General features: G+C 43.3%; 12 non-coding genes across 12 annotated transcripts; all 12 read right to left on the bottom strand.

The window, feature by feature from the left end:
- Positions 1 to 683: 683 nt before the first annotated feature.
- On the bottom strand, positions 684 to 754 carry TRNAG-CCC (transfer RNA glycine (anticodon CCC)). The gene has a single exon. It is a non-coding gene; the product is annotated as a tRNA-Gly (tRNA).
- A 5,407-nt stretch (positions 755 to 6,161) lies between these two features.
- On the bottom strand, positions 6,162 to 6,232 carry TRNAG-CCC (transfer RNA glycine (anticodon CCC)). Its single transcript has one exon. It is a non-coding gene; the product is annotated as a tRNA-Gly (tRNA).
- A 1,703-nt stretch (positions 6,233 to 7,935) lies between these two features.
- Positions 7,936 to 8,006, bottom strand: TRNAG-CCC (transfer RNA glycine (anticodon CCC)). Its single transcript has one exon. It is a non-coding gene; the product is annotated as a tRNA-Gly (tRNA).
- Positions 8,007 to 9,708: 1,702 nt separating this feature from the next.
- Positions 9,709 to 9,779, bottom strand: TRNAG-CCC (transfer RNA glycine (anticodon CCC)). Its single transcript has one exon. It is a non-coding gene; the product is annotated as a tRNA-Gly (tRNA).
- Positions 9,780 to 11,481: 1,702 nt separating this feature from the next.
- TRNAG-CCC (transfer RNA glycine (anticodon CCC)) lies at positions 11,482 to 11,552 on the bottom strand. Its single transcript has one exon. It is a non-coding gene; the product is annotated as a tRNA-Gly (tRNA).
- A 1,703-nt stretch (positions 11,553 to 13,255) lies between these two features.
- Positions 13,256 to 13,326, bottom strand: TRNAG-CCC (transfer RNA glycine (anticodon CCC)). The gene has a single exon. It is a non-coding gene; the product is annotated as a tRNA-Gly (tRNA).
- A 1,702-nt stretch (positions 13,327 to 15,028) lies between these two features.
- On the bottom strand, positions 15,029 to 15,099 carry TRNAG-CCC (transfer RNA glycine (anticodon CCC)). The gene has a single exon. It is a non-coding gene; the product is annotated as a tRNA-Gly (tRNA).
- Positions 15,100 to 16,801: 1,702 nt separating this feature from the next.
- TRNAG-CCC (transfer RNA glycine (anticodon CCC)) lies at positions 16,802 to 16,872 on the bottom strand. Its single transcript has one exon. It is a non-coding gene; the product is annotated as a tRNA-Gly (tRNA).
- A 1,791-nt stretch (positions 16,873 to 18,663) lies between these two features.
- Positions 18,664 to 18,734, bottom strand: TRNAG-CCC (transfer RNA glycine (anticodon CCC)). Its single transcript has one exon. It is a non-coding gene; the product is annotated as a tRNA-Gly (tRNA).
- Positions 18,735 to 24,101: 5,367 nt separating this feature from the next.
- TRNAG-CCC (transfer RNA glycine (anticodon CCC)) lies at positions 24,102 to 24,172 on the bottom strand. Its single transcript has one exon. It is a non-coding gene; the product is annotated as a tRNA-Gly (tRNA).
- A 1,687-nt stretch (positions 24,173 to 25,859) lies between these two features.
- Positions 25,860 to 25,930, bottom strand: TRNAG-CCC (transfer RNA glycine (anticodon CCC)). The gene has a single exon. It is a non-coding gene; the product is annotated as a tRNA-Gly (tRNA).
- A 780-nt stretch (positions 25,931 to 26,710) lies between these two features.
- Positions 26,711 to 26,781, bottom strand: TRNAG-CCC (transfer RNA glycine (anticodon CCC)). The gene has a single exon. It is a non-coding gene; the product is annotated as a tRNA-Gly (tRNA).
- Positions 26,782 to 27,886: the final 1,105 nt, after the last annotated feature.

The following is a 27,886-nucleotide window of genomic DNA, read 5'->3' as shown; positions in this document are numbered from 1 at the left end:
CACACGGGCTAACGGGACTGAATAAGTGACACCCAATGTATCTGAACTGTGTACCCAATGTATTGTATATGGACCCCTGATTCTGAGGGCCACTGTATGTGTCCCCCTGTGTTGTCTGACCACAACCCGATTCGATGCAGCCTGAATGTTCTCAGTTACAGGGGAGGTTGAATCATGCCCCTGTCCCTTAAACATATGGGGAAATAAAGAGGGGGGTCCAAACTTTTATCACAGATGAAAAGGACAGAAACTCTATCATAATGAGCAGGTTATGTGACCGTGAGCTTTAGTGTCTGATCTCATTGCTCGTGAAACAAACGAGTGTATCCAGATTGTAACATTTAAACATTCACTAAAAAGCATTGCAAAATAACACATTGCACACAAAACAGGAAACAATGTGAGCAATAAAACATTCAACCTAATCACCAAGTTATGGATAAAACGGAATTAATGGTAATACAGAGAATCAGAAGTGAAGAAATTCTAAAACCAGGAGGGGCTGAGGAACAATGTCCAATATAAGGATAATACAAGAGAGAAGGATCCATACACAGGAGGAAACAACACTGAGACTAGATATAGCATCCTATTTGTAAGAAATCCCATTTATTTCATACATTTCTCTATGTAATGAAGCCTGGTATATAAGAATACAATCCAGAAAGCTGCATAAAATGAACTGCGCCAGCCGGGACTCGAACCCGGGTCGCAAGAATGGGAATCTTGCATGATACCCCTACACTACTGGCGCTTAATGTGATGGTTCTGTGTGCGCCTGTCTGCCTATTCTTATTTCTTTCTAAGACGTGTGAATGTGCTAACAAGCGATATTCTATATATATATATATGTATGTTTTATCCCTTGGCACCACCAGTCCCTGGTTTATTATTATGTTTGGTTCTATTGGAATCAATTAATTTAAATTCTTTCTGGGTTCTGGTTTCTTAACCTTCGTTTATATTTATAGTGTGATGATACCCTTTAGTGTGTGTTTGAGATGAATACATATATATAATATATACATATATATATTTATATAAAACCTATATTTCATTACCAATCACTGATCAATACCTTTCACTGATCAATAAGGTGTTCAAAACAAATGATTGATTATTAAAAAGTTCATAGCAATCACTGATCAATAAAGAGTTTAATATCATTCACATCAAATCACATCAAAATGCATCTCTATAACCAGACAAGAGTTGGGCACAGGTATGGGGGGGCGATATGTAACCTATGTTACATTACCAATCACAGATCAATACCAATCACTGATTAATAAAGCGTTCAGTACCAGCCACTGATCAATGCCAATAACTGATTAATAAGAAGTTAAATACCAATCACTAATCAATCTTATACTATATTAGTGAAAGCACTGTATGCCTGCCTGCCTGCATGCATGCCTGCCTGCTGGATGTCCGGTGTCCCTAGGGAAATCTCATTGGTCCCTTGGGCCGCCCCCGCACACCTCTCATTGGCCTGAGGCGGAGTGACGGCCCAAAGGACACACAGGGACACACACACACAGGGATATACACACACACACACACACACACACACACACGGACACACACACGGACACACACACACGGACACACACAGGACACACACACACAGTAGGGGGGGGTGTACATTAGCAGCATGTATACACCCCGGGGGGGGGGGGGGCGCCTCACATACCCGCCGGAGCCTCCGCCTCTTCCTCCCCGAAATCAGCCTCCCCCCCCCCCGGCGCCGCTACTGTCAGCGGAGGAGCGAGTGCCCGGGACACAGCGGGGGAGCGGCCACAACAAGCTGCCTCCCGCCTCAGTTCCACGTGGGAGCGGCCGGACGGGTGAGTGGAGCGGCCTTCACCTCCCCTCACCCCCCTTCAAATCACCTCCCCTCCACCCCCCCCCCCCCCCGGCGCCGCTACAGTCAGCGGAGCGAGCGAGCGCCCGGGACACAGCGGGGGACCGGCCACAACAAGCTGCCTCCCGCCTCAGATCCACGTGGGAGCGGCCGGACTGGTGAGGGAGCTGGCCGAACGGGTGAGTGAGCGGCCGGACGGGTGAGGGAGCGGCCTTCACCTCCCCACACCCCCCTTCACCTCCCCTCACCCCCCCTCACCCCCCTTCACCACCCCTCACCCCCCCTTCACCTCCCCTCACCCCCCTTCATCTCACCTCCCTCACCCACCCCTCACCTCCCCTCACTCCACTTCCCTTCCACCTCCCTCCACCCCCCCTTCACCTCCCCTCCACCCCCCCTTCACCTCCCCTCCACCCCCCCTTCACCTCCCTCCACCCCCCTTCACCTCCCTTCACCCCCCCCCACCTCCCCTTCACCCCCCCCCGACCTCCCCTTCACCCCCCCTACCTCCCCTTCACCCCCCCCCCCCCACCTCCCCTTCACCCCCCCCACCTCCCTTCACCCCCCCCACCTCCCCTTCACCCCCCCCACCTCCCCTTCACCCCCCTTCACCTCCCCTTCACCCCCCCCACCACCTCCCTCCACCCCCCCCCTTCACCTCCCCTCCACCCCCCCCCTTCACCTCCCCTTCACCCCCCCCCCACCACCTCCCCTCCACCCCCCCCCCTTCACCTCCCCTCCACCCCCCCCTTCACCTCCCTCCACCCCCCCCCTTCACCTCCCTCCACCCCCCCTTCACCTCCCCTTCACCCCCCCTCACCTCCCCTTCACCTCCCCTCCACCCCCCTTCACCTCCCCTCCACCCCCCTTCACCTCCCCTCCACCCCCCCCCCCTTCACCTCCCCTCCACCCCCCCCCTTCACCTCCACTCCACCCCCCCCTTCACCTCCCCTCCACCCCCCCTTCACCTCCCCTTCACCTCCCCTCCACCCCCACCTTCACCCCCCCTTCACCTTCCCTTCACTCCCCCCTTACAACCTCTCACCACCTCCACCCCCCTTCCCACCTCCCCCACCCCCTTCCCAACTCCCCACCACCTCCCCCCCCTTCCCACCACCTCCCCCGCACCCCCCCCCTTCCCACCACCTCCCCCGCACCCCCCCCCCCTTTCCCACCACCTCCCCCCCACCCCCCTCCTTCCCACCACCTCCCCCCCACCTCCCTTCCCCCCCACCCCCCTCCTTCCCACCACCTCCCCCCCCACCCCCCCCCCTTCCTGAGGCGGAGTCACGGGCCAAAGGACACACAGGGACACAGACACACACACACAACGTAGACACACACACACACACACACAGACGTAGACACACACACACGTATACACACACACACGTATACACAAACACACACACGTAGACACAAACACACACACGTAGACACACACATAGACACACACATACACACGTACACACACACGCACGTAGACACACACGCACGTACACGTAGACACACACACATGTACACGTAGACACGCACACACACATGTACACGTAGACACGTACACACACACACACACGTACACGTACACACACACACACACACACACATGTACACGTAGACACGTACACACACACACATGTACACGTATACTCACACACATGTACACGTACACACACACATGGAGACATACACACACACACATGGAGACATACAAACCCATACGTGGAGACATACACCACAACACATGTACACATACACACACACACGTATACACTCACACACGTATACACACAGGTATACATACACATAATGTATACACACACACATGTATACACACACATGTATACACACACACACATGTATACACACACACACATGTATACACACACACACACACGTGTATACACACACGTGTATACACACACATGTGTATACACACACACACATGTGTATACACACACACACATGTGTATACACACACACACGTGTATACACACACACACATGTGTATACACCACACACACATGTGTATACACACACGTGTACACACACACACGTGTACACACACACACACACACACATGTGTACACACACACACATGTGTACACACACACACACATGTGTACACACACACACATGTGTACACACACACACATGTGTACACACACACACACATGTGTACACACACACACATGTGTACACACACACGTGTACACACACACGTGTACACACACACGGTGTACACACACACACACATGTGTACACACACACATGTGTACACACACACATTTTTATACACACACATGTATATACACACACATGTATATACACACACATGTATATACACACACATGTATATACACACACATGTATACGCACACACACACGTATACACACACACACACGTATACACACACACACGTGTATACACACACAAACAGTGTACACACACACACACACACACACACACACACACTTATACACACACACACATACAATGTATACACACAAACATGTATACACACACACAAACATGTATACACGTGTATACACACATGTGTATACACACACACGTATACACACACACAATATATACATACACACAATGTATACACACACACGTGTATACACACACGTGTATACACACACACACACATGTGTATACACACACACGTGTATACACACACACACACGTGTATACACACACACACGTGTATACACACACGTGTATACACACACACACGTGTATACACACACACACGTGTATACACACACGTGTATACACACACACACGTGTATACACACACACACGTGTATACACACACACGTGTATACACATACACACACACGTGTATACACACACACACCCCAGCACCACCACATCAGCACACCGGTATCCCATGCCCCCCCAGCACACTGGCATTCTCGGCTCCCCACCATTCCCAGCCCCATCAACACCATCAGCACCCACACATCGCCACCTTTGCACCTCCCCCATCGGCACACCCACATCCGCACCCCCACATCAGCACCAAACCCTCCCAAATCAGCACACCAATACAATCACCATCAGTACAGCCACAGCAGCACTACCACCGCACATGGGCCGCGTGGACCACTCCCCACCCAAATGCCACACCCACACCACAAACATCCCGGGCAACGCCGGGGCTCTCAGCTAGTATGTATATATATTACCAATGAACTGATCAATATACATATATATATTTCCAATCACTAATCAATATGTATATATATTACCAATCACTGATCAATAAGGTCAATAAATGTGAACACAAAAATGTAAAGAAAATATATAAAAAAAAAAAAATGGAAGACATACACTACTGGTGCTTCTATTAATGTCTTAATTTGATGGACCAGAAGGTTGAGGACAGAGCACAGCTGGGCTCAGGGAATGGGAGGGGACATCACCGGAGAAAGGGAGCCCGTGTAAGCTGGGGTTCCAAGCTGTGAGTAAACCAAGTGAGAACGCATCTAGGGGATCGCCCCTACAGCACATCACAATCCTTTTGAAGTACACAGCTAACACCATCCTTTGTGAAGTCCCAGGCCAGCAACTGTTTGTAAAACACATGACTCTACACGAGCTCCAACACTGTGCTGGCACCAACAGTGGCCCATTAGTTAGCACACGGGCTAACGGGACTGAATAAGTGACACTGTGTACCCAATGTATTGTATATGGACCCCTGATTCTGAGGGCCACTGTATGTGTCCCCCTGTGTTGTCTGACCACAACCCGATTCGATGCAGCCTGAATGTTCTCAGGTACAGGGGAGGTTGAATCATGCCCCTGTCCCTTAAACATATGGGGAAATAAAGAGGGGGGTCCAAACTTTTCTCACAGATGAAAAGGACAGAAACTCTATCATAATGAGCAGGTTATGTGACCGTGAGCTTTAGTGTCTGATCTCATTGCACGTGAAACAAACGAGTGTATCCAGAATGTAACATTTAAACATTCACTAAAAAGTATTGCAAAATAACACATTGCACACAAAACAGGAAACAATGTGAGCAATAAAACATTCAACCTAATCACCAAGTTATGGATAAAACGGAATTAATGGGAATACAGAGAATCAGAAGTGAAGAAATTCTAAAACCAGGAGGGGCTGAGGAACAAGAGAGAAGGATCCATACACAGGAGGAAACAACACTGAGACTAGATATAGCATCCTATTTGTAAGAAATCCCATTTATTTCATACATTTCTCTATGTAATGAAGCCTGGTATATAAGAATACAATCCAGAAAGCTGCATAAAATGAACTGCGCCAGCCGGGACTCGAACCCGGGTCGCAAGAATGGGAATCTTGCATGATACCCCTACACTACTGGCGCTTAATGTGATGGTTCTGTGTGCGCCTGTCTGCCTATTCTTATTTCGTTCTAAGACGTGTGAATGTGCTAACAAGCTATATTCTATATATATATATATATATGAATGTTTTATCCCTTGGCACCACCAGTCCCTGGTTTATTATTATGTTTGGTTCTATTGGAATCAATTAATTTAAATTCTTTCTGGGTTCTGGTTTCTTAACCTTCGTTTATATTTATAGTGTGATGATACCCTTTAGTGTGTGTTTGAGATGAATACATATATATATATATATATATATATATATATATATATATATATATATATACATATATATATATTTATATAAAACCTATATTTCATTACCAATCACTGATCAATACCTTTCACTGATCAATAAGGTGTTCAAAACAAATGATTGATTATTAAAAAGTTCAATAGCAATCACTGATCAATAAAGAGTTTAATATCATTCACATCAAATCACATCAAAATGCATCTCTATAACCAGACAAGAGTTGGGCACAGGTATGGGGGGGCGATATGTAACCTATGTTACATTACCAATCACAGATCAATACCAATCACTGATTAATAAAGCGTTCAGTACCAGCCACTGATCAATGCCAATAACTGATTACTAAGAAGTTAAATACCAATCACTAATCAATATGTATATATATTACCAATCACTGATCAATATACATATATATATTTCCAATCACTAATCAATATGTATATATATTACCAATCACTGATCAATAAGGTCAATAAATGTGAACACAAAAATGTAAAGAAAATATATAAAAAAAAAAAATGGAAGACCTACACTACTGGTGCTTCTATTAATGTCTTAATTTGATGGACCAGAAGGTTGAGGACAGAGCACAGCTGGGCTCAGGGCATGGGAGGGGACATCACCGGAGAAAGGGAGCCCGTGTAAGCTGGGGTTCCAAGCTGTGAGTAAACCAAGTGAGAACGCATCTAGGGGATCGCCCCTACAGCAAATGTTTGTAAAACACATGACTCTACACGAGCTCCAACACTGTGCTGGCACCAACAGTGGCCCATTAGTTAGCACACGGGCTAACGGGACTGAATAAGTGACACTGTGTACCCAATGTATTGTATATGGACCCCTGATTCTGAGGGCCACTGTATGTGTCCCCCTGTGTTGTCTGACCACAACCCGATTCGATGCAGCCTGAATGTTCTCAGGTACAGGGGAGGTTGAATCATGCCCCTGTCCCTTAAACATATGGGGAAATAAAGAGGGGGGTCCAAACTTTTATCACAGATGAAAAGGACAGAAACTCTATCATAATGAGCAGGTTATGTGACCGTGAGCTTTAGTGTCTGATCTCATTGCTCGTGAAACAAACGAGTGTATCCAGATTGTAACATTTAAACATTCACTAAAAAGTATTGCAAAATAACACATTGCACACAAAACAGGAAACAATGTGAGCAATAAAACATTCAACCTAATCACCAAGTTATGGATAAAACGGAATTAATGGGAATACAGAGAATCAGAAGTGAAGAAATTCTAAAACCAAGAGGGGCTGAGGAACAAGAGAGAAAGATCCATACACAGGAGGAAACAACACTGAGACTAGATATAGCATCCTATTTGTAAGAAATCCCATTTATTTCATACATTTCTCTAAGTAATGAAGCCTGGTATATAAGAATACAATCCAGAAAGCTGCATAAAATGAACTGCGCCAGCCGGGACTCGAACCCGGGTCGCAAGAATGGGAATCTTGCATGATACCCCTACACTACTGGCGCTTAATGTGATGGTTCTGTGTGCGCCTGTCTACCTATTCTTATTTCGTTCTAAGACGTGTGAAAGTGCTCACAAGCGATATTCTATATATATATGTATGTTTTATCCCTTGGCACCACCAGTCCCTGGTTTATTATTATGTTTGGTTCTATTGGAATCAATTAATTTAAATTCTTTCTGGGTTCTGGTTTCTTAACCTTCGTTTATATTTATAGTGTGATGATACCCTTTAGTGTGTGTTTGAGATATATATATATATATTTATATAAAACCTATATTACATTACCAATCACTGATCAATACCTTTCACTGATCAATAAGGTGTTCAAAACAAATGATTGATTATTAAAAAGTTCAATAGCAATCACTGATCAATAAAGAGTTTAATATCATTCACATCAAATCACATCAAAATGCATCTCTATAACCAGACAAGAGTTGGGCACAGGTATGGGGGGGCGATATGTAACCTATGTTACATTACCAATCACAGATCAATACCAATCACTGATTAATAAAGCGTTCAGTACCAGCCACTGATCAATGCCAATAACTGATTAATAAGAAGTTAAATACCAATCACTAATCAATATGTATATATATTACCAATAACTGATCAATATACATATATATATTTCCAATCACTAATTAATATGTATATATATTACCAATCACTGATCAATAAGGTCAATAAATGTGAACACAAAAATGTAAAGAAAATATATAAAAAAAAAAAAATGGAAGACCTACACTACTGGTGCTTCTATTAATGTCTTAATTTGATGGACCAGAAGGTTGAGGACAGAGCACAGCTGGGCTCAGGGAATGGGAGGGGACATCACCGGAGAAAGGGAGCCCGTGTAAGCTGGGGTTCCAAGCTGTGAGTAAACCAAGTGAGAACGCATCTAGGGGATCGCCCCTAGAGCACATCACAATCCTTTTGAAGTACACAGCTAACACCATCCTTTGTGAAGTCCCAGGCCAGCAACTGTTTGTAAAACACATGACTCTACACGAGCTCCAACACTGTGCTGGCACCAACAGTGGCCCATTAGTTAGCACACAGGCTAACGGGACTGAATAAGTGACACTGTGTACCCAATGTATTGTATATGGACCCCTGATTCTGAGGGCCACTGTATGTGTCCCCCTGTGTTGTCTGACCACAACCCGATTCGATGCAGCCTGAATGTTCTCAGGTACAGGGGAGGTTGAATCATGCCCCTGTCCCTTAAACATATGGGGAAATAAAGAGGGGGGTCCAAACTTTTCTCACAGATGAAAAGGACAGAAACTCTATCATAATGAGCAGGTTATGTGACCGTGAGCTTTAGTGTCTGATCTCATTGCTCGTGAAACAAACGAGTGTATCCAGATTGTAACATTTAAACATTCACTAAAAAGTATTGCAAAATAACACATTGCACACAAAACAGGAAACAATGTGAGCAATAAAACATTCAACCTAATCACCAAGTTATGGATAAAACGGAATTAATGGGAATACAGAGAATCAGAAGTGAAGAAATTCTAAAACCAAGAGGGGCTGAGGAACAAGAGAGAAAGATCCATACACAGGAGGAAACAACACTGAGACTAGATATAGCATCCTATTTGTAAGAAATCCCATTTATTTCATACATTTCTCTAAGTAATGAAGCCTGGTATATAAGAATACAATCCAGAAAGCTGCATAAAATGAACTGCGCCAGCCGGGACTCGAACCCGGGTCGCAAGAATGGGAATCTTGCATGATACCCCTACACTACTGGCGCTTAATGTGATGGTTCTGTGTGCGCCTGTCTACCTATTCTTATTTCGTTCTAAGACGTGTGAAAGTGCTCACAAGCGATATTCTATATATATATGTATGTTTTATCCCTTGGCACCACCAGTCCCTGGTTTATTATTATGTTTGGTTCTATTGGAATCAATTAATTTAAATTCTTTCTGGGTTCTGGTTTCTTAACCTTCGTTTATATTTATAGTGTGATGATACCCTTTAGTGTGTGTTTGAGATATATATATATATATTTATATAAAACCTATATTACATTACCAATCACTGATCAATACCTTTCACTGATCAATAAGGTGTTCAAAACAAATGATTGATTATTAAAAAGTTCAATAGCAATCACTGATCAATAAAGAGTTTAATATCATTCACATCAAATCACATCAAAATGCATCTCTATAACCAGACAAGAGTTGGGCACAGGTATGGGGGGGCGATATGTAACCTATGTTACATTACCAATCACAGATCAATACCAATCACTGATTAATAAAGCGTTCAGTACCAGCCACTGATCAATGCCAATAACTGATTAATAAGAAGTTAAATACCAATCACTAATCAATATGTATATATATTACCAATAACTGATCAATATACATATATATATTTCCAATCACTAATTAATATGTATATATATTACCAATCACTGATCAATAAGGTCAATAAATGTGAACACAAAAATGTAAAGAAAATATATAAAAAAAAAAAAATGGAAGACCTACACTACTGGTGCTTCTATTAATGTCTTAATTTGATGGACCAGAAGGTTGAGGACAGAGCACAGCTGGGCTCAGGGAATGGGAGGGGACATCACCGGAGAAAGGGAGCCCGTGTAAGCTGGGGTTCCAAGCTGTGAGTAAACCAAGTGAGAACGCATCTAGGGGATCGCCCCTAGAGCACATCACAATCCTTTTGAAGTACACAGCTAACACCATCCTTTGTGAAGTCCCAGGCCAGCAACTGTTTGTAAAACACATGACTCTACACGAGCTCCAACACTGTGCTGGCACCAACAGTGGCCCATTAGTTAGCACACGGGCTAACGGGACTGAATAAGTGACACTGTGTACCCAATGTATTGTATATGGACCCCTGATTCTGAGGGCCACTGTATGTGTCCCCCTGTGTTGTCTGACCACAACCCGATTCGATGCAGCCTGAATGTTCTCAGGTACAGGGGAGGTTGAATCATGCCCCTGTCCCTTAAACATATGGGGAAATAAAGAGGGGGGTCCAAACTTTTCTCACAGATGAAAAGGACAGAAACTCTATCATAATGAGCAGGTTATGTGACCGTGAGCTTTAGTGTCTGATCTCATTGCACGTGAAACAAACGAGTGTATCCAGAATGTAACATTTAAACATTCACTAAAAAGTATTGCAAAATAACACATTGCACACAAAACAGGAAACAATGTGAGCAATAAAACATTCAACCTAATCACCAAGTTATGGATAAAACGGAATTAATGGGAATACAGAGAATCAGAAGTGAAGAAATTCTAAAACCAGGAGGGGCTGAGGAACAAGAGAGAAGGATCCATACACAGGAGGAAACAACACTGAGACTAGATATAGCATCCTATTTGTAAGAAATCCCATTTATTTCATACATTTCTCTATGTAATGAAGCCTGGTATATAAGAATACAATCCAGAAAGCTGCATAAAATGAACTGCGCCAGCCGGGACTCGAACCCGGGTCGCAAGAATGGGAATCTTGCATGATACCCCTACACTACTGGCGCTTAATGTGATGGTTCTGTGTGCGCCTGTCTGCCTATTCTTATTTCGTTCTAAGACGTGTGAATGTGCTAACAAGCTATATTCTATATATATATATATATATGAATGTTTTATCCCTTGGCACCACCAGTCCCTGGTTTATTATTATGTTTGGTTCTATTGGAATCAATTAATTTAAATTCTTTCTGGGTTCTGGTTTCTTAACCTTCGTTTATATTTATAGTGTGATGATACCCTTTAGTGTGTGTTTGAGATGAATACATATATATATATATATATATATATATATATATATATATATATATATATACATATATATATATTTATATAAAACCTATATTTCATTACCAATCACTGATCAATACCTTTCACTGATCAATAAGGTGTTCAAAACAAATGATTGATTATTAAAAAGTTCAATAGCAATCACTGATCAATAAAGAGTTTAATATCATTCACATCAAATCACATCAAAATGCATCTCTATAACCAGACAAGAGTTGGGCACAGGTATGGGGGGGCGATATGTAACCTATGTTACATTACCAATCACAGATCAATACCAATCACTGATTAATAAAGCGTTCAGTACCAGCCACTGATCAATGCCAATAACTGATTACTAAGAAGTTAAATACCAATCACTAATCAATATGTATATATATTACCAATCACTGATCAATATACATATATATATTTCCAATCACTAATCAATATGTATATATATTACCAATCACTGATCAATAAGGTCAATAAATGTGAACACAAAAATGTAAAGAAAATATATAAAAAAAAAAAATGGAAGACCTACACTACTGGTGCTTCTATTAATGTCTTAATTTGATGGACCAGAAGGTTGAGGACAGAGCACAGCTGGGCTCAGGGCATGGGAGGGGACATCACCGGAGAAAGGGAGCCCGTGTAAGCTGGGGTTCCAAGCTGTGAGTAAACCAAGTGAGAACGCATCTAGGGGATCGCCCCTACAGCAAATGTTTGTAAAACACATGACTCTACACGAGCTCCAACACTGTGCTGGCACCAACAGTGGCCCATTAGTTAGCACACGGGCTAACGGGACTGAATAAGTGACACTGTGTACCCAATGTATTGTATATGGACCCCTGATTCTGAGGGCCACTGTATGTGTCCCCCTGTGTTGTCTGACCACAACCCGATTCGATGCAGCCTGAATGTTCTCAGGTACAGGGGAGGTTGAATCATGCCCCTGTCCCTTAAACATATGGGGAAATAAAGAGGGGGGTCCAAACTTTTATCACAGATGAAAAGGACAGAAACTCTATCATAATGAGCAGGTTATGTGACCGTGAGCTTTAGTGTCTGATCTCATTGCTCGTGAAACAAACGAGTGTATCCAGATTGTAACATTTAAACATTCACTAAAAAGTATTGCAAAATAACACATTGCACACAAAACAGGAAACAATGTGAGCAATAAAACATTCAACCTAATCACCAAGTTATGGATAAAACGGAATTAATGGGAATACAGAGAATCAGAAGTGAAGAAATTCTAAAACCAAGAGGGGCTGAGGAACAAGAGAGAAAGATCCATACACAGGAGGAAACAACACTGAGACTAGATATAGCATCCTATTTGTAAGAAATCCCATTTATTTCATACATTTCTCTAAGTAATGAAGCCTGGTATATAAGAATACAATCCAGAAAGCTGCATAAAATGAACTGCGCCAGCCGGGACTCGAACCCGGGTCGCAAGAATGGGAATCTTGCATGATACCCCTACACTACTGGCGCTTAATGTGATGGTTCTGTGTGCGCCTGTCTACCTATTCTTATTTCGTTCTAAGACGTGTGAAAGTGCTCACAAGCGATATTCTATATATATATGTATGTTTTATCCCTTGGCACCACCAGTCCCTGGTTTATTATTATGTTTGGTTCTATTGGAATCAATTAATTTAAATTCTTTCTGGGTTCTGGTTTCTTAACCTTCGTTTATATTTATAGTGTGATGATACCCTTTAGTGTGTGTTTGAGATATATATATATATATTTATATAAAACCTATATTACATTACCAATCACTGATCAATACCTTTCACTGATCAATAAGGTGTTCAAAACAAATGATTGATTATTAAAAAGTTCAATAGCAATCACTGATCAATAAAGAGTTTAATATCATTCACATCAAATCACATCAAAATGCATCTCTATAACCAGACAAGAGTTGGGCACAGGTATGGGGGGGCGATATGTAACCTATGTTACATTACCAATCACAGATCAATACCAATCACTGATTAATAAAGCGTTCAGTACCAGCCACTGATCAATGCCAATAACTGATTAATAAGAAGTTAAATACCAATCACTAATCAATATGTATATATATTACCAATAACTGATCAATATACATATATATATTTCCAATCACTAATTAATATGTATATATATTACCAATCACTGATCAATAAGGTCAATAAATGTGAACACAAAAATGTAAAGAAAATATATAAAAAAAAAAAAATGGAAGACCTACACTACTGGTGCTTCTATTAATGTCTTAATTTGATGGACCAGAAGGTTGAGGACAGAGCACAGCTGGGCTCAGGGAATGGGAGGGGACATCACCGGAGAAAGGGAGCCCGTGTAAGCTGGGGTTCCAAGCTGTGAGTAAACCAAGTGAGAACGCATCTAGGGGATCGCCCCTAGAGCACATCACAATCCTTTTGAAGTACACAGCTAACACCATCCTTTGTGAAGTCCCAGGCCAGCAACTGTTTGTAAAACACATGACTCTACACGAGCTCCAACACTGTGCTGGCACCAACAGTGGCCCATTAGTTAGCACACAGGCTAACGGGACTGAATAAGTGACACTGTGTACCCAATGTATTGTATATGGACCCCTGATTCTGAGGGCCACTGTATGTGTCCCCCTGTGTTGTCTGACCACAACCCGATTCGATGCAGCCTGAATGTTCTCAGGTACAGGGGAGGTTGAATCATGCCCCTGTCCCTTAAACATATGGGGAAATAAAGAGGGGGGTCCAAACTTTTATCACAGATGAAAAGGACAGAAACTCTATCATAATGAGCAGGTTATGTGACCGTGAGCTTTAGTGTCTGATCTCATTGCTCGTGAAACAAACGAGTGTATCCAGATTGTAACATTTAAACATTCACTAAAAAGTATTGCAAAATAACACATTGCACACAAAACAGGAAACAATGTGAGCAATAAAACATTCAACCTAATCACCAAGTTATGGATAAAACGGAATTAATGGGAATACAGAGAATCAGAAGTGAAGAAATTCTAAAACCAAGAGGGGCTGAGGAACAAGAGAGAAAGATCCATACACAGGAGGAAACAACACTGAGACTAGATATAGCATCCTATTTGTAAGAAATCCCATTTATTTCATACATTTCTCTAAGTAATGAAGCCTGGTATATAAGAATACAATCCAGAAAGCTGCATAAAATGAACTGCGCCAGCCGGGACTCGAACCCGGGTCGCAAGAATGGGAATCTTGCATGATACCCCTACACTACTGGCGCTTAATGTGATGGTTCTGTGTGCGCCTGTCTACCTATTCTTATTTCGTTCTAAGACGTGTGAAAGTGCTCACAAGCGATATTCTATATATATATGTATGTTTTATCCCTTGGCACCACCAGTCCCTGGTTTATTATTATGTTTGGTTCTATTGGAATCAATTAATTTAAATTCTTTCTGGGTTCTGGTTTCTTAACCTTCGTTTATATTTATAGTGTGATGATACCCTTTAGTGTGTGTTTGAGATATATATATATATATTTATATAAAACCTATATTACATTACCAATCACTGATCAATACCTTTCACTGATCAATAAGGTGTTCAAAACAAATGATTGATTATTAAAAAGTTCAATAGCAATCACTGATCAATAAAGAGTTTAATATCATTCACATCAAATCACATCAAAATGCATCTCTATAACCAGACAAGAGTTGGGCACAGGTATGGGGGGGCGATATGTAACCTATGTTACATTACCAATCACAGATCAATACCAATCACTGATTAATAAAGCGTTCAGTACCAGCCACTGATCAATGCCAATAACTGATTAATAAGAAGTTAAATACCAATCACTAATCAATATGTATATATATTACCAATAACTGATCAATATACATATATATATTTCCAATCACTAATTAATATGTATATATATTACCAATCACTGATCAATAAGGTCAATAAATGTGAACACAAAAATGTAAAGAAAATATATAAAAAAAAAAAAATGGAAGACCTACACTACTGGTGCTTCTATTAATGTCTTAATTTGATGGACCAGAAGGTTGAGGACAGAGCACAGCTGGGCTCAGGGAATGGGAGGGGACATCACCGGAGAAAGGGAGCCCGTGTAAGCTGGGGTTCCAAGCTGTGAGTAAACCAAGTGAGAACGCATCTAGGGGATCGCCCCTAGAGCACATCACAATCCTTTTGAAGTACACAGCTAACACCATCCTTTGTGAAGTCCCAGGCCAGCAACTGTTTGTAAAACACATGACTCTACACGAGCTCCAACACTGTGCTGGCACCAACAGTGGCCCATTAGTTAGCACACAGGCTAACGGGACTGAATAAGTGACACTGTGTACCCAATGTATTGTATATGGACCCCTGATTCTGAGGGCCACTGTATGTGTCCCCCTGTGTTGTCTGACCACAACCCGATTCGATGCAGCCTGAATGTTCTCAGGTACAGGGGAGGTTGAATCATGCCCCTGTCCCTTAAACATATGGGGAAATAAAGAGGGGGGTCCAAACTTTTCTCACAGATGAAAAGGACAGAAACTCTATCATAATGAGCAGGTTATGTGACCGTGAGCTTTAGTGTCTGATCTCATTGCACGTGAAACAAACGAGTGTATCCAGATTGTAACATTTAAACATTCACTAAAAAGCATTGCAAAATAACACATTGCACACAAAACAGGAAACAATGTGAGCAATAAAACATTCAACCTAATCACCAAGTTATGGATAAAACGGAATTAATGGGAATACAGAGAATCAGAAGTGAAGAAATTCTAAAACCAGGAGGGGCTGAGGAACAAGAGAGAAGGATCCATACACAGGAGGAAACAACACTGAGACTAGATATAGCATCCTATTTGTAAGAAATCCCATTTATTTCATACATTTCTCTAAGTAATGAAGCCTGGTATATAAGAATACAATCCAGAAAGCTGCATAAAATGAACTGCGCCAGCCGGGACTCGAACCCGGGTCGCAAGAATGGGAATCTTGCATGATACCCCTACACTACTGGCGCTTAATGTGATGGTTCTGTGTGCGCCTGTCTGCCTATTCTTATTTCGTTCTAAGACGTGTGAATGTGCTAACAAGCGATATTCTATATATATATATATATGTATGTTTTATCCCTTGGCACCACCAGTCCCTGGTTTATTATTATGTTTGGTTCTATTGGAATCAATTAATTTAAATTCTTTCTGGTTTCTGGTTTCTTAACCTTCGTTTATATTTATAGTGTGATGATACCCTTTAGTGTGTGTTTGAGATGAATACATATATATATATATATATATATATATATATATATATATATATACATATATATATTTATATAAAACCTATATTTCATTACCAATCACTGATCAATACCTTTCACTGATCAATAAGGTGTTCAAAACAAATGATTGATTATTAAAAAGTTCAATAGCAATCACTGATCAATAAAGAGTTTAATATCATTCACATCAAATCACATCAAAATGCATCTCTATAACCAGACAAGAGTTGGGCACAGGTATGGGGGGGCGATATGTAACCTATGTTACATTACCAATCACAGATCAATACCAATCACTGATTAATAAAGCGTTCAGTACCAGCCACTGATCAATGCCAATAACTGATTAATAAGAAGTTAAATACCAATCACTAATCAATATGTATATATATTACCAATCACTGATCAATATACATATATATATTTCCAATCACTAATCAATATGTATATATATTACCAATCACTGATCAATAAGGTCAATAAATGTGAACACAAAAATGTAAAGAAAATATATAAAAAAAAAAAAATGGAAGACCTACACTACTGGTGCTTCTATTAATGTCTTAATTTGATGGACCAGAAGGTTGAGGACAGAGCACAGCTGGGCTCAGGGAATGGGAGGGGACATCACCGGAGAATGGAGCCCGTGTAAGCTGGGGTTCCAAGCTGTGAGTAAACCAAGTGAGAACGCATCTAGGGGATCGCCCCTACAGCACATCACAATCCTTTTGAAGTACACAGCTAACACCATCCTTTGTGAAGTCCCAGGACAGCAAATGTTTGTAAAACACATGACTCTACACGAGCTCCAACACTGTGCTGGCACCAACAGTGGCCCATTAGTTAGCACACGGGCTAACGGGACTGAATAAGTGACACCCAATGTATCTGAACTGTGTACCCAATGTATTGTATATGGACCCCTGATTCTGAGGGCCACTGTATGTGTCCCCCTGTGTTGTCTGACCACAACCCGATTCGATGCAGCCTGAATGTTCTCAGTTACAGGGGAGGTTGAATCATGCCCCTGTCCCTTAAACATATGGGGAAATAAAGAGGGGGGTCCAAACTTTTATCACAGATGAAAAGGACAGAAACTCTATCATAATGAGCAGGTTATGTGACCGTGAGCTTTAGTGTCTGATCTCATTGCTCGTGAAACAAACGAGTGTATCCAGATTGTAACATTTAAACATTCACTAAAAAGCATTGCAAAATAACACATTGCACACAAAACAGGAAACAATGTGAGCAATAAAACATTCAACCTAATCACCAAGTTATGGATAAAACGGAATTAATGGTAATACAGAGAATCAGAAGTGAAGAAATTCTAAAACCAGGAGGGGCTGAGGAACAATGTCCAATATAAGGATAATACAAGAGAGAAGGATCCATACACAGGAGGAAACAACACTGAGACTAGATATAGCATCCTATTTGTAAGAAATCCCATTTATTTCATACATTTCTCTATGTAATGAAGCCTGGTATATAAGAATACAATCCAGAAAGCTGCATAAAATGAACTGCGCCAGCCGGGACTCGAACGCAGGTCGCAAGAATGGGAATCTTGCATGATACCCCTACACTACTGGCGCTTAATGTGATGGTTCTGTGTGCGCCTGTCTGCCTATTCTTATTTCTTTCTAAGACGTGTGAATGTGCTAACAAGCGATATTCTATATATATATATATGTATGTTTTATCCCTTGGCACCACCAGTCCCTGGTTTATTATTATGTTTGGTTCTATTGGAATCAATTAATTTAAATTCTTTCTGGGTTCTGGTTTCTTAACCTTCGTTTATATTTATAGTGTGATGATACCCTTTAGTGTGTGTTTGAGATGAATACATATATATATATATATACATATATATATTTATATAAAACCTATATTTCATTACCAATCACTGATCAATACCTTTCACTGATCAATAAGGTGTTCAAAACAAATGATTGATTATTAAAAAGTTCAATAGCAATCACTGATCAATAAAGAGTTTAATATCATTCACATCAAATCACATCAAAATGCATCTCTATAACCAGACAAGAGTTGGGCACAGGTATGGGGGGGCGATATGTAACCTATGTTACATTACCAATCACAGATCAATACCAATCACTGATTAATAAAGCGTTCAGTACCAGCCACTGATCAATGCCAATAACTGATTAATAAGAAGTTAAATACCAATCACTAATCAATCTTATACTATATTAGTGAAAGCACTGTATGCCTGCCTGCCTGCATGCATGCCTGCCTGCTGGATGTCCGGTGTCCCTAGGGGAAATCTCATTGGTCCCTTGGGCCGCCCCCGCACACCTCTCATTGGCCTGAGGCGGAGTGACGGCCCAAAGGACACACAGGGACACACACACACAGGGATATACACACACACACACACACACACACACACACACACGGACACACACACGGACACACACACACGGACACACACAGGGACACACACACACAGTAGGGGGGGGGGTGTACATTAGCAGCATGTATAACCCGGGGGGGGGGGTGGCGCCTCACATATCCGCCGGAGCCTCCGCCTCTTCCTCCCCGAAATCAGCCTCCCCCCCCCCCCGGCGCCGCTACTGTCAGCGGAGGAGCGAGTGCCCGGGACACAGCGGGGGAGCGGCCACAACAAGCTGCCTCCCGCCTCAGTTCCACGTGGGAGCGGCCGGACGGGTGAGTGAGCGGCCTTCACCTCCCCTCACCCCCCTTCAAATCACCTCCCCTCCACCCCCCCCCCCCCGGCGCCGCTACAGTCAGCGGAGCGAGCGAGCACCCGGGACACAGCGGGGGACCGGCCACAACAAGCTGCCTCCCGCCTCAGATCCACGTGGGAGCGGCCGGACGGGTGAGGGAGCTGCCGAACGGGTGAGTGAGCGGCCGGACGGGTGAGGGAGCGGCCTTCACCTCCCCACACCCCCCTTCACCTCCCCTCACCCCCCCTCACCCCCCTTCACCACCCCTCACCCCCCTTCACCTCCCCTCACCCCCCTTCATCTCACCTCCCCTCACCCACCCCTCACCTCCCCTCACTCCACTTCCTTCCACCTCCCTCCACCCCCCCTTCACCTCCCCTCCACCCCCCCTTCACCTCCCCTTCACCCCCCCTTCACCTCCCCTCCACCCCCCTTCACCTCCCCTTCACCCCCCCCCACCTCCCCTTCACCCCCCCCGACCTCCCCTTCACCCCCCCTACCTCCCCTTCACCCCCCCCCCCACCTCCCCTTCACCCCCCCCCACCTCCCCTTCACCCCCCCCACCTCCCCTTCACCCCTCTTCACCTCCCCTTCACCCCCCCCACCACCTCCCCTCCACCCCCCCTTCACCTCCCCTCCACCCCCCCCTTCACCTCCCCTTCACCCCCCCCCCCCCACCACCTCCCCTCCACCCCCCCCCCTTCACCTCCCCTCCACCCCCCCCTTCACCTCCCCTCCACCCCCCCCTTCACCTCCCCTCCACCCCCCTTCACCTCCCCTTCACCCCCCCTCACCTCCCCTTCACCTCCCTCCACCCCCCTTCACCTCCCCTCCACCCCCCCTTCACCTCCCCTCCACCCCCCCCCTTCACCTCCCCTCCACCCCCCCCTTCACCTCCACTCCACCCCCCCTTCACCTCCCCTCCACCCCCCCCCTTCACCTCCCCTTCACCTCCCCTCCACCCCCACCTTCACCCCCCTTCACCTTCCCTTCACTCCCCCTTACAACCTCTCACCACCTCCACCCCCCTTCCCACCTCCCCCACCCCCCTTCCCAACTCCCCACCACCTCCCCCCCCTTCCCACCACCTCCCCCGCACCCCCCCCCCTTCCCACCACCTCCCCCGCACCCCCCCCCCTTTCCCACCACCTCCCCCCCACCCCCCTCCTTCCCACCACCTCCCCCCCACCTCCCCTTCCCCCCCACCCCCCTCCTTCCCACCACCTCCCCCCCCACCCCCCCCCTTCCCTGAGGCGGAGTCACGGGCCAAAGGACACACAGGGACACAGACACACACACACACGTAGACACACACACACACACACACAGACGTAGACACACACACACGTATACACACACACACGTATACACAAACACACACACGTAGACACAAACACACACACGTAGACACACACATAGACACACACATACACACGTACACACACACGCACGTAGACACACACGCACGTACACGTAGACACACACACATGTACACGTAGACACGCACACACACATGTACACGTAGACACGTACACACACACACACACGTACACGTACACACACACACACACACACACACATGTACACGTAGACACGTACACACACACACATGTACACGTATACTCACACACATGTACACGTACACACACACATGGAGACATACACACACACACATGGAGACATACAAACACATACGTGGAGACATACACACACACACATGTACACATACACACACACACGTATACACTCACACACGTATACACACAGGTATACATACACATAATGTATACACACACACACATGTATACACACACATGTATACACACACACACATGTATACACACACACACATGTATACACACACACACACACGTGTATACACACACGTGTATACACACACGTGTATACACACACACATGTGTATACACACACACACATGTGTATACACACACACACACATGTGTATACACACACACACATGTGTATACACACACACACACATGTGTATACACACACACACGTGTACACACACACACGTGTACACACACACACACATGTGTACACACACACACACATGTGTACACACACACACACATGTGTACACACACACACATGTGTACACACACACACATGTGTACACACACACACACATGTGTACACACACACACATGTGTACACACACACGTGTACACACACACGTGTACACACACACGTGTACACACACACACACATGTTTACACACACACATGTGTACACACACACATTTTTATACACACACATGTATATACACACACATGTATATACACACACATGTATATACACACACATGTATATACACACACATGTATACACACACACACACGTATACACACACACACACGTATACACACACACACGTGTATACACACACAAACATGTGTACACACACACACACACACACACACACACTTATACACACACACACATACAATGTATACACACAAACATGTATACACACACACAAACATGTATACACGTGTATACACACATGTGTATACACACACACGTATACACACACACAATATATACATACACACAATGTATACACACACACGTGTATACACACACGTGTATACACACACACGTGTATACACACACACACGTGTATACACACACACACGTGTATACACACACGTGTATACACACACACGTGTATACACACACACACGTGTATACACACACGTGTATACACACACACACGTGTATACACACACACACGTGTATACACACACACGTGTATACACATACACACACACGTGTATACACACACACACACCCCAGCACCACCACATCAGCACACCGGTATCCCATGCCCCCCCAGCACACTGGCATTCTCGGCTCCCCACCATTCCCAGCCCCCATCAACACCATCAGCACCCACACATCGCCACCTTTGCACCTCCCCCATCGGCACACCCACATCCGCACCCCCACATCAGCACCAAACCCTCCCAAATCAGCACACCAATACAATCACCATCAGTACAGCCACAGCAGCACTACCACCGCACATGGGCCGCGTGGACCACTCCCCACCCAAATGCCACACCCACACCACAAACATCCCGGGCAACGCCGGGGCTCTCAGCTAGTATGTATATATATTACCAATAACTGATCAATATACATATATATATTTCCAATCACTAATCAATATGTATATATATTACCAATCACTGATCAATAAGGTCAATAAATGTGAACACAAAAATGTAAAGAAAATATATAAAAAAAAAAAAATGGAAGACATACACTACTGGTGCTTCTATTAATGTCTTAATTTGATGGACCAGAAGGTTGAGGACAGAGCACAGCTGGGCTCAGGGAATGGGAGGGGACATCACCGGAGAAAGGGAGCCCGTGTAAGCTGGGGTTCCAAGCTGTGAGTAAACCAAGTGAGAACGCATCTAGGGGATCGCCCCTACAGCACATCACAATCCTTTCGAAGTACACAGCTAACACCATCCTTTGTGAAGTCCCAGGCCAGCAACTGTTTGTAAAACACATGACTCTACACGAGCTCCAACACTGTGCTGGCACCAACAGTGGCCCATTAGTTAGCACACGGGCTAACGGGACTGAATAAGTGACACTGTGTACCCAATGTATTGTATATGGACCCCTGATTCTGAGGGCCACTGTATGTGTCCCCCTGTGTTGTCTGACCACAACCCGATTCGATGCAGCCTGAATGTTCTCAGGTACAGGGGAGGTTGAATCATGCCCCTGTCCCTTAAACATATGGGGAAATAAAGAGGGGGGTCCAAACTTTTCTCACAGATGAAAAGGACAGAAACTCTATCATAATGAGCAGGTTATGTGACCGTGAGCTTTAGTGTCTGATCTCATTGCACGTGAAACAAACGAGTGTATCCAGAATGTAACATTTAAACATTCACTAAAAAGCATTGCAAAATAACACATTGCACACAAAACAGGAAACAATGTGAGCAATAAAACATTCAACCTAATCACCAAGTTATGGATAAAACGGAATTAATGGGAATACAGAGAATCAGAAGTGAAGAAATTCTAAAACCAGGAGGGGCTGAGGAACAAGAGAGAAGGATCCATACACAGGAGGAAACAACACTGAGACTAGATATAGCATCCTATTTGTAAGAAATCCCATTTATTTCATACATTTCTCTATGTAATGAAGCCTGGTATATAAGAATACAATCCAGAAAGCTGCATAAAATGAACTGCGCCAGCCGGGACTCGAACCCAGGTCGCAAGAATGGGAATCTTGCATGATACCCCTACACTACTGGCGCTTAATGTGATGGTTCTGTGTGCGCCTGTCTGCCTATTCTTATTTCGTTCTAAGACGTGTGAATGTGCTAACAAGCTATATTCTATATATATATATATATATGAATGTTTTATCCCTTGGCACCACCAGTCCCTGGTTTATTATTATGTTTGGTTCTATTGGAATCAATTAATTTAAATTCTTTCTGGGTTCTGGTTTCTTAACCTTCGTTTATATTTATAGTGTGATGATACCCTTTAGTGTGTGTTTGAGATGAATACATATATATATATATATATATATATATATATACATATATATATATTTATATAAAACCTATATTTCATTACCAATCACTGATCAATACCTTTCACTGATCAATAAGGTGTTCAAAACAAATGATTGATTATTAAAAAGTTCAATAGCAATCACTGATCAATAAAGAGTTTAATATCATTCACATCAAATCACATCAAAATGCATCTCTATAACCAGACAAGAGTTGGGCACAGGTATGGGGGGGCGATATGTAACCTATGTTACATTACCAATCACAGATCAATACCAATCACTGATTAATAAAGCGTTCAGTACCAGCCACTGATCAATGCCAATAACTGATTACTAAGAAGTTAAATACCAATCACTAATCAATATGTATATATATTACCAATCACTGATCAATATACATATATATATTTCCAATCACTAATCAATATGTATATATATTACCAATCACTGATCAATAAGGTCAATAAATGTGAACACAAAAATGTAAAGAAAATATATAAAAAAAAAAAAAATGGAAGACCTACACTACTGGTGCTTCTATTAATGTCTTAATTTGATGGACCAGAAGGTTGAGGACAGAGCACAGCTGGGCTCAGGGAATGGGAGGGGACATCACCGGAGAAAGGGAGCCCGTGTAAGCTGGGGTTCCAAGCTGTGAGTAAACCAAGTGAGAACGCATCTAGGGGATCGCCCCTACAGCAAATGTTTGTAAAACACATGACTCTACACGAGCTCCAACACTGTGCTGGCACCAACAGTGGCCCATTAGTTAGCACACGGGCTAACGGGACTGAATAAGTGACACTGTGTACCCAATGTATTGTATATGGACCCCTGATTCTGAGGGCCACTGTATGTGTCCCCCTGTGTTGTCTGACCACAACCCGATTCGATGCAGCCTGAATGTTCTCAGGTACAGGGGAGGTTGAATCATGCCCCTGTCCCTTAAACATATGGGGAAATAAAGAGGGGGGTCCAAACTTTTATCACAGATGAAAAGGACAGAAACTCTATCATAATGAGCAGGTTATGTGACCGTGAGCTTTAGTGTCTGATCTCATTGCTCGTGAAACAAACGAGTGTATCCAGATTGTAACATTTAAACATTCACTAAAAAGTATTGCAAAATAACACATTGCACACAAAACAGGAAACAATGTGAGCAATAAAACATTCAACCTAATCACCAAGTTATGGATAAAACGGAATTAATGGGAATACAGAGAATCAGAAGTGAAGAAATTCTAAAACCAAGAGGGGCTGAGGAACAAGAGAGAAGGATCCATACACAGGAGGAAACAACACTGAGACTAGATATAGCATCCTATTTGTAAGAAATCCCATTTATTTCATACATTTCTCTATGTAATGAAGCCTGGTATATAAGAATACAATCCAGAAAGCTGCATAAAATGAACTGCGCCAGCCGGGACTCGAACCCGGGTCGCAAGAATGGGAATCTTGCATGATACCCCTACACTACTGGCGCTTAATGTGATGGTTCTGTGTGCGCCTGTCTGCCTATTCTTATTTCTTTCTAAGACGTGTGAATGTGCTAACAAGCGATATTCTATATATATATATATATATGTATGTTTTATCCCTTGGCACCACCAGTACCTGGTTTATTATTATGTTTGGTTCTATTGGAATCAATTAATTTAAATTCTTTCTGGGTTCTGGTTTCTTAACCTTCGTTTATATTTATAGTGTGATGATACCCTTTAGTGTGTGTTTGAGATGAATACATATATATATATATATATACATATATATATTTATATAAAACCTATATTTCATTACCAATCACTGATCAATACCTTTCACTGATCAATAAGGTGTTCAAAACAAATGATTGATTATTAAAAAGTTCAATAGCAATCACTGATCAATAAAGAGTTTAATATCATTCACATCAAATCACATCAAAATGCATCTCTATAACCAGACAAGAGTTGGGCACAGGTAATGGGGGGAGATATGTAACCTATGTTACATTACCAATCACAGATCAATACCAATCACTGATTAATAAAGCGTTCAGTACCAACCACTGATCAATGCCAATAACTGATTAATAAGAAGTTAAATACCAATCACTAATCAATATGTATATATATATTACCAATCACTGATCAATATACATATATATATATTTCCAATCACTAATCAATATGTATATATATTACAATCACTGATCAATAAGGTCAATAAATGTGAACACAAAAATGTAAAGAAAATATATTAAAAAAAAATTAAAAGGAAGACCTGCGCCAGCCGGGACTCGAACCCGGGTCGCAAGAATGGGAATCTTGCATGATACCCCTACACTACTGGCGCTGCTGGAAGATTGCAGGGACAGGGAGTATACTAGTCTGCAGAGAGAGCATGCAGTGTGCAGAACAGTATGTATGTAATGTGCAGAGCAGTGTATGTAATGTGCAGAGCAGTGTGTATGCAGTGTGCAGAGCAGTGTGTATGTAATGTGCAAAGCAGTGTGTATGTAATGTGCAGAGCAGTGTGTGTGTAATGTGCAGAGCAGTGTATGTAATGTTCAGAGCAGTGTGTGTAATGTGCAGAGCAGTGTGTGTAATGTGCAGAGCAGTGTGTATGCAGTGTGCAGAGCAGTGTGTGTAATGTGCAGAGCAGTGTGTATGCAGTGTGCAGAGCAGTGTGTATGTAATGTGCAGAGCAGTGTGTATGTAATGTGCAGAGCAGTGTATGTAATGTTCAGAGCAGTGTGTGTAATGTGCAGAGCAGTGTGTGTAATGTGCAGAGCAGTGTGTATGCAGTGTGCAGAGCAGTGTGCAGAGCAGTGTGTATGCAGTGTGCAGAGCAGTGTGTATGCAGTGTGCAGAGCGGTGTGTGTGCAGTGTGCAGAGCAGCGTGTGTGATGTGCAGAGCAGTGTGTGTAATGTGCAGAGCAGTGTGTGTGTAATGTGCAGAGTAGTGTGTAATGTGCAGAGCAGTGTGTGTGTAACGTGCAGAGCAGTGTGCGTAATGTGCAGAGCAGTGAGTTTGCAGAGCGCAGAGCAGTGTGTGTAATGTGCAGAGCAGTGTGTGTGTAATGTGCAGAGCAGTGTGTGTGTGTAATGTGCAGAGCAGTGTGTGTGTAATGTGCACAGCAGTGTGTATGCAGTGTGCAGAGCAGTGTGTGTGTAATGTGCAGAGCAGTATGTGTGTAATGTGCAGTGTGTGTGTAACGTGCAGAGCAGTGTGCGTAATGTGCAGAGCAGTGTGTGTAATGTGCAGAGCAGTGTGTGTGTAATGTGCAGAGCAGTGTGTGTGTAATGTGCAGAGCAGTGTGTGTGTAATGTGCAGAGCAGTGTGTGTGTAATGTGCAGAGCAGTGTGTGTGTAATGTGCAGAGCAGTGTGTGTGTAATGTGCAGAGCAGTGTGTGTGTAATGTGCACAGCAGTGTGTATGCAGTGTGCAGAGCAGTGTG

The sequence above is a fragment of the Ascaphus truei genome, unplaced genomic scaffold, assembly GCF_040206685.1.
Source record: "Ascaphus truei isolate aAscTru1 unplaced genomic scaffold, aAscTru1.hap1 HAP1_SCAFFOLD_1422, whole genome shotgun sequence".
In the NCBI taxonomy this organism is placed as follows: Eukaryota; Metazoa; Chordata; class Amphibia; order Anura; family Ascaphidae; genus Ascaphus; species Ascaphus truei.
The sequence above is the reverse complement of the archived record's forward strand: the minus strand, read 5'-3'. Positions and strand labels throughout refer to the sequence as shown.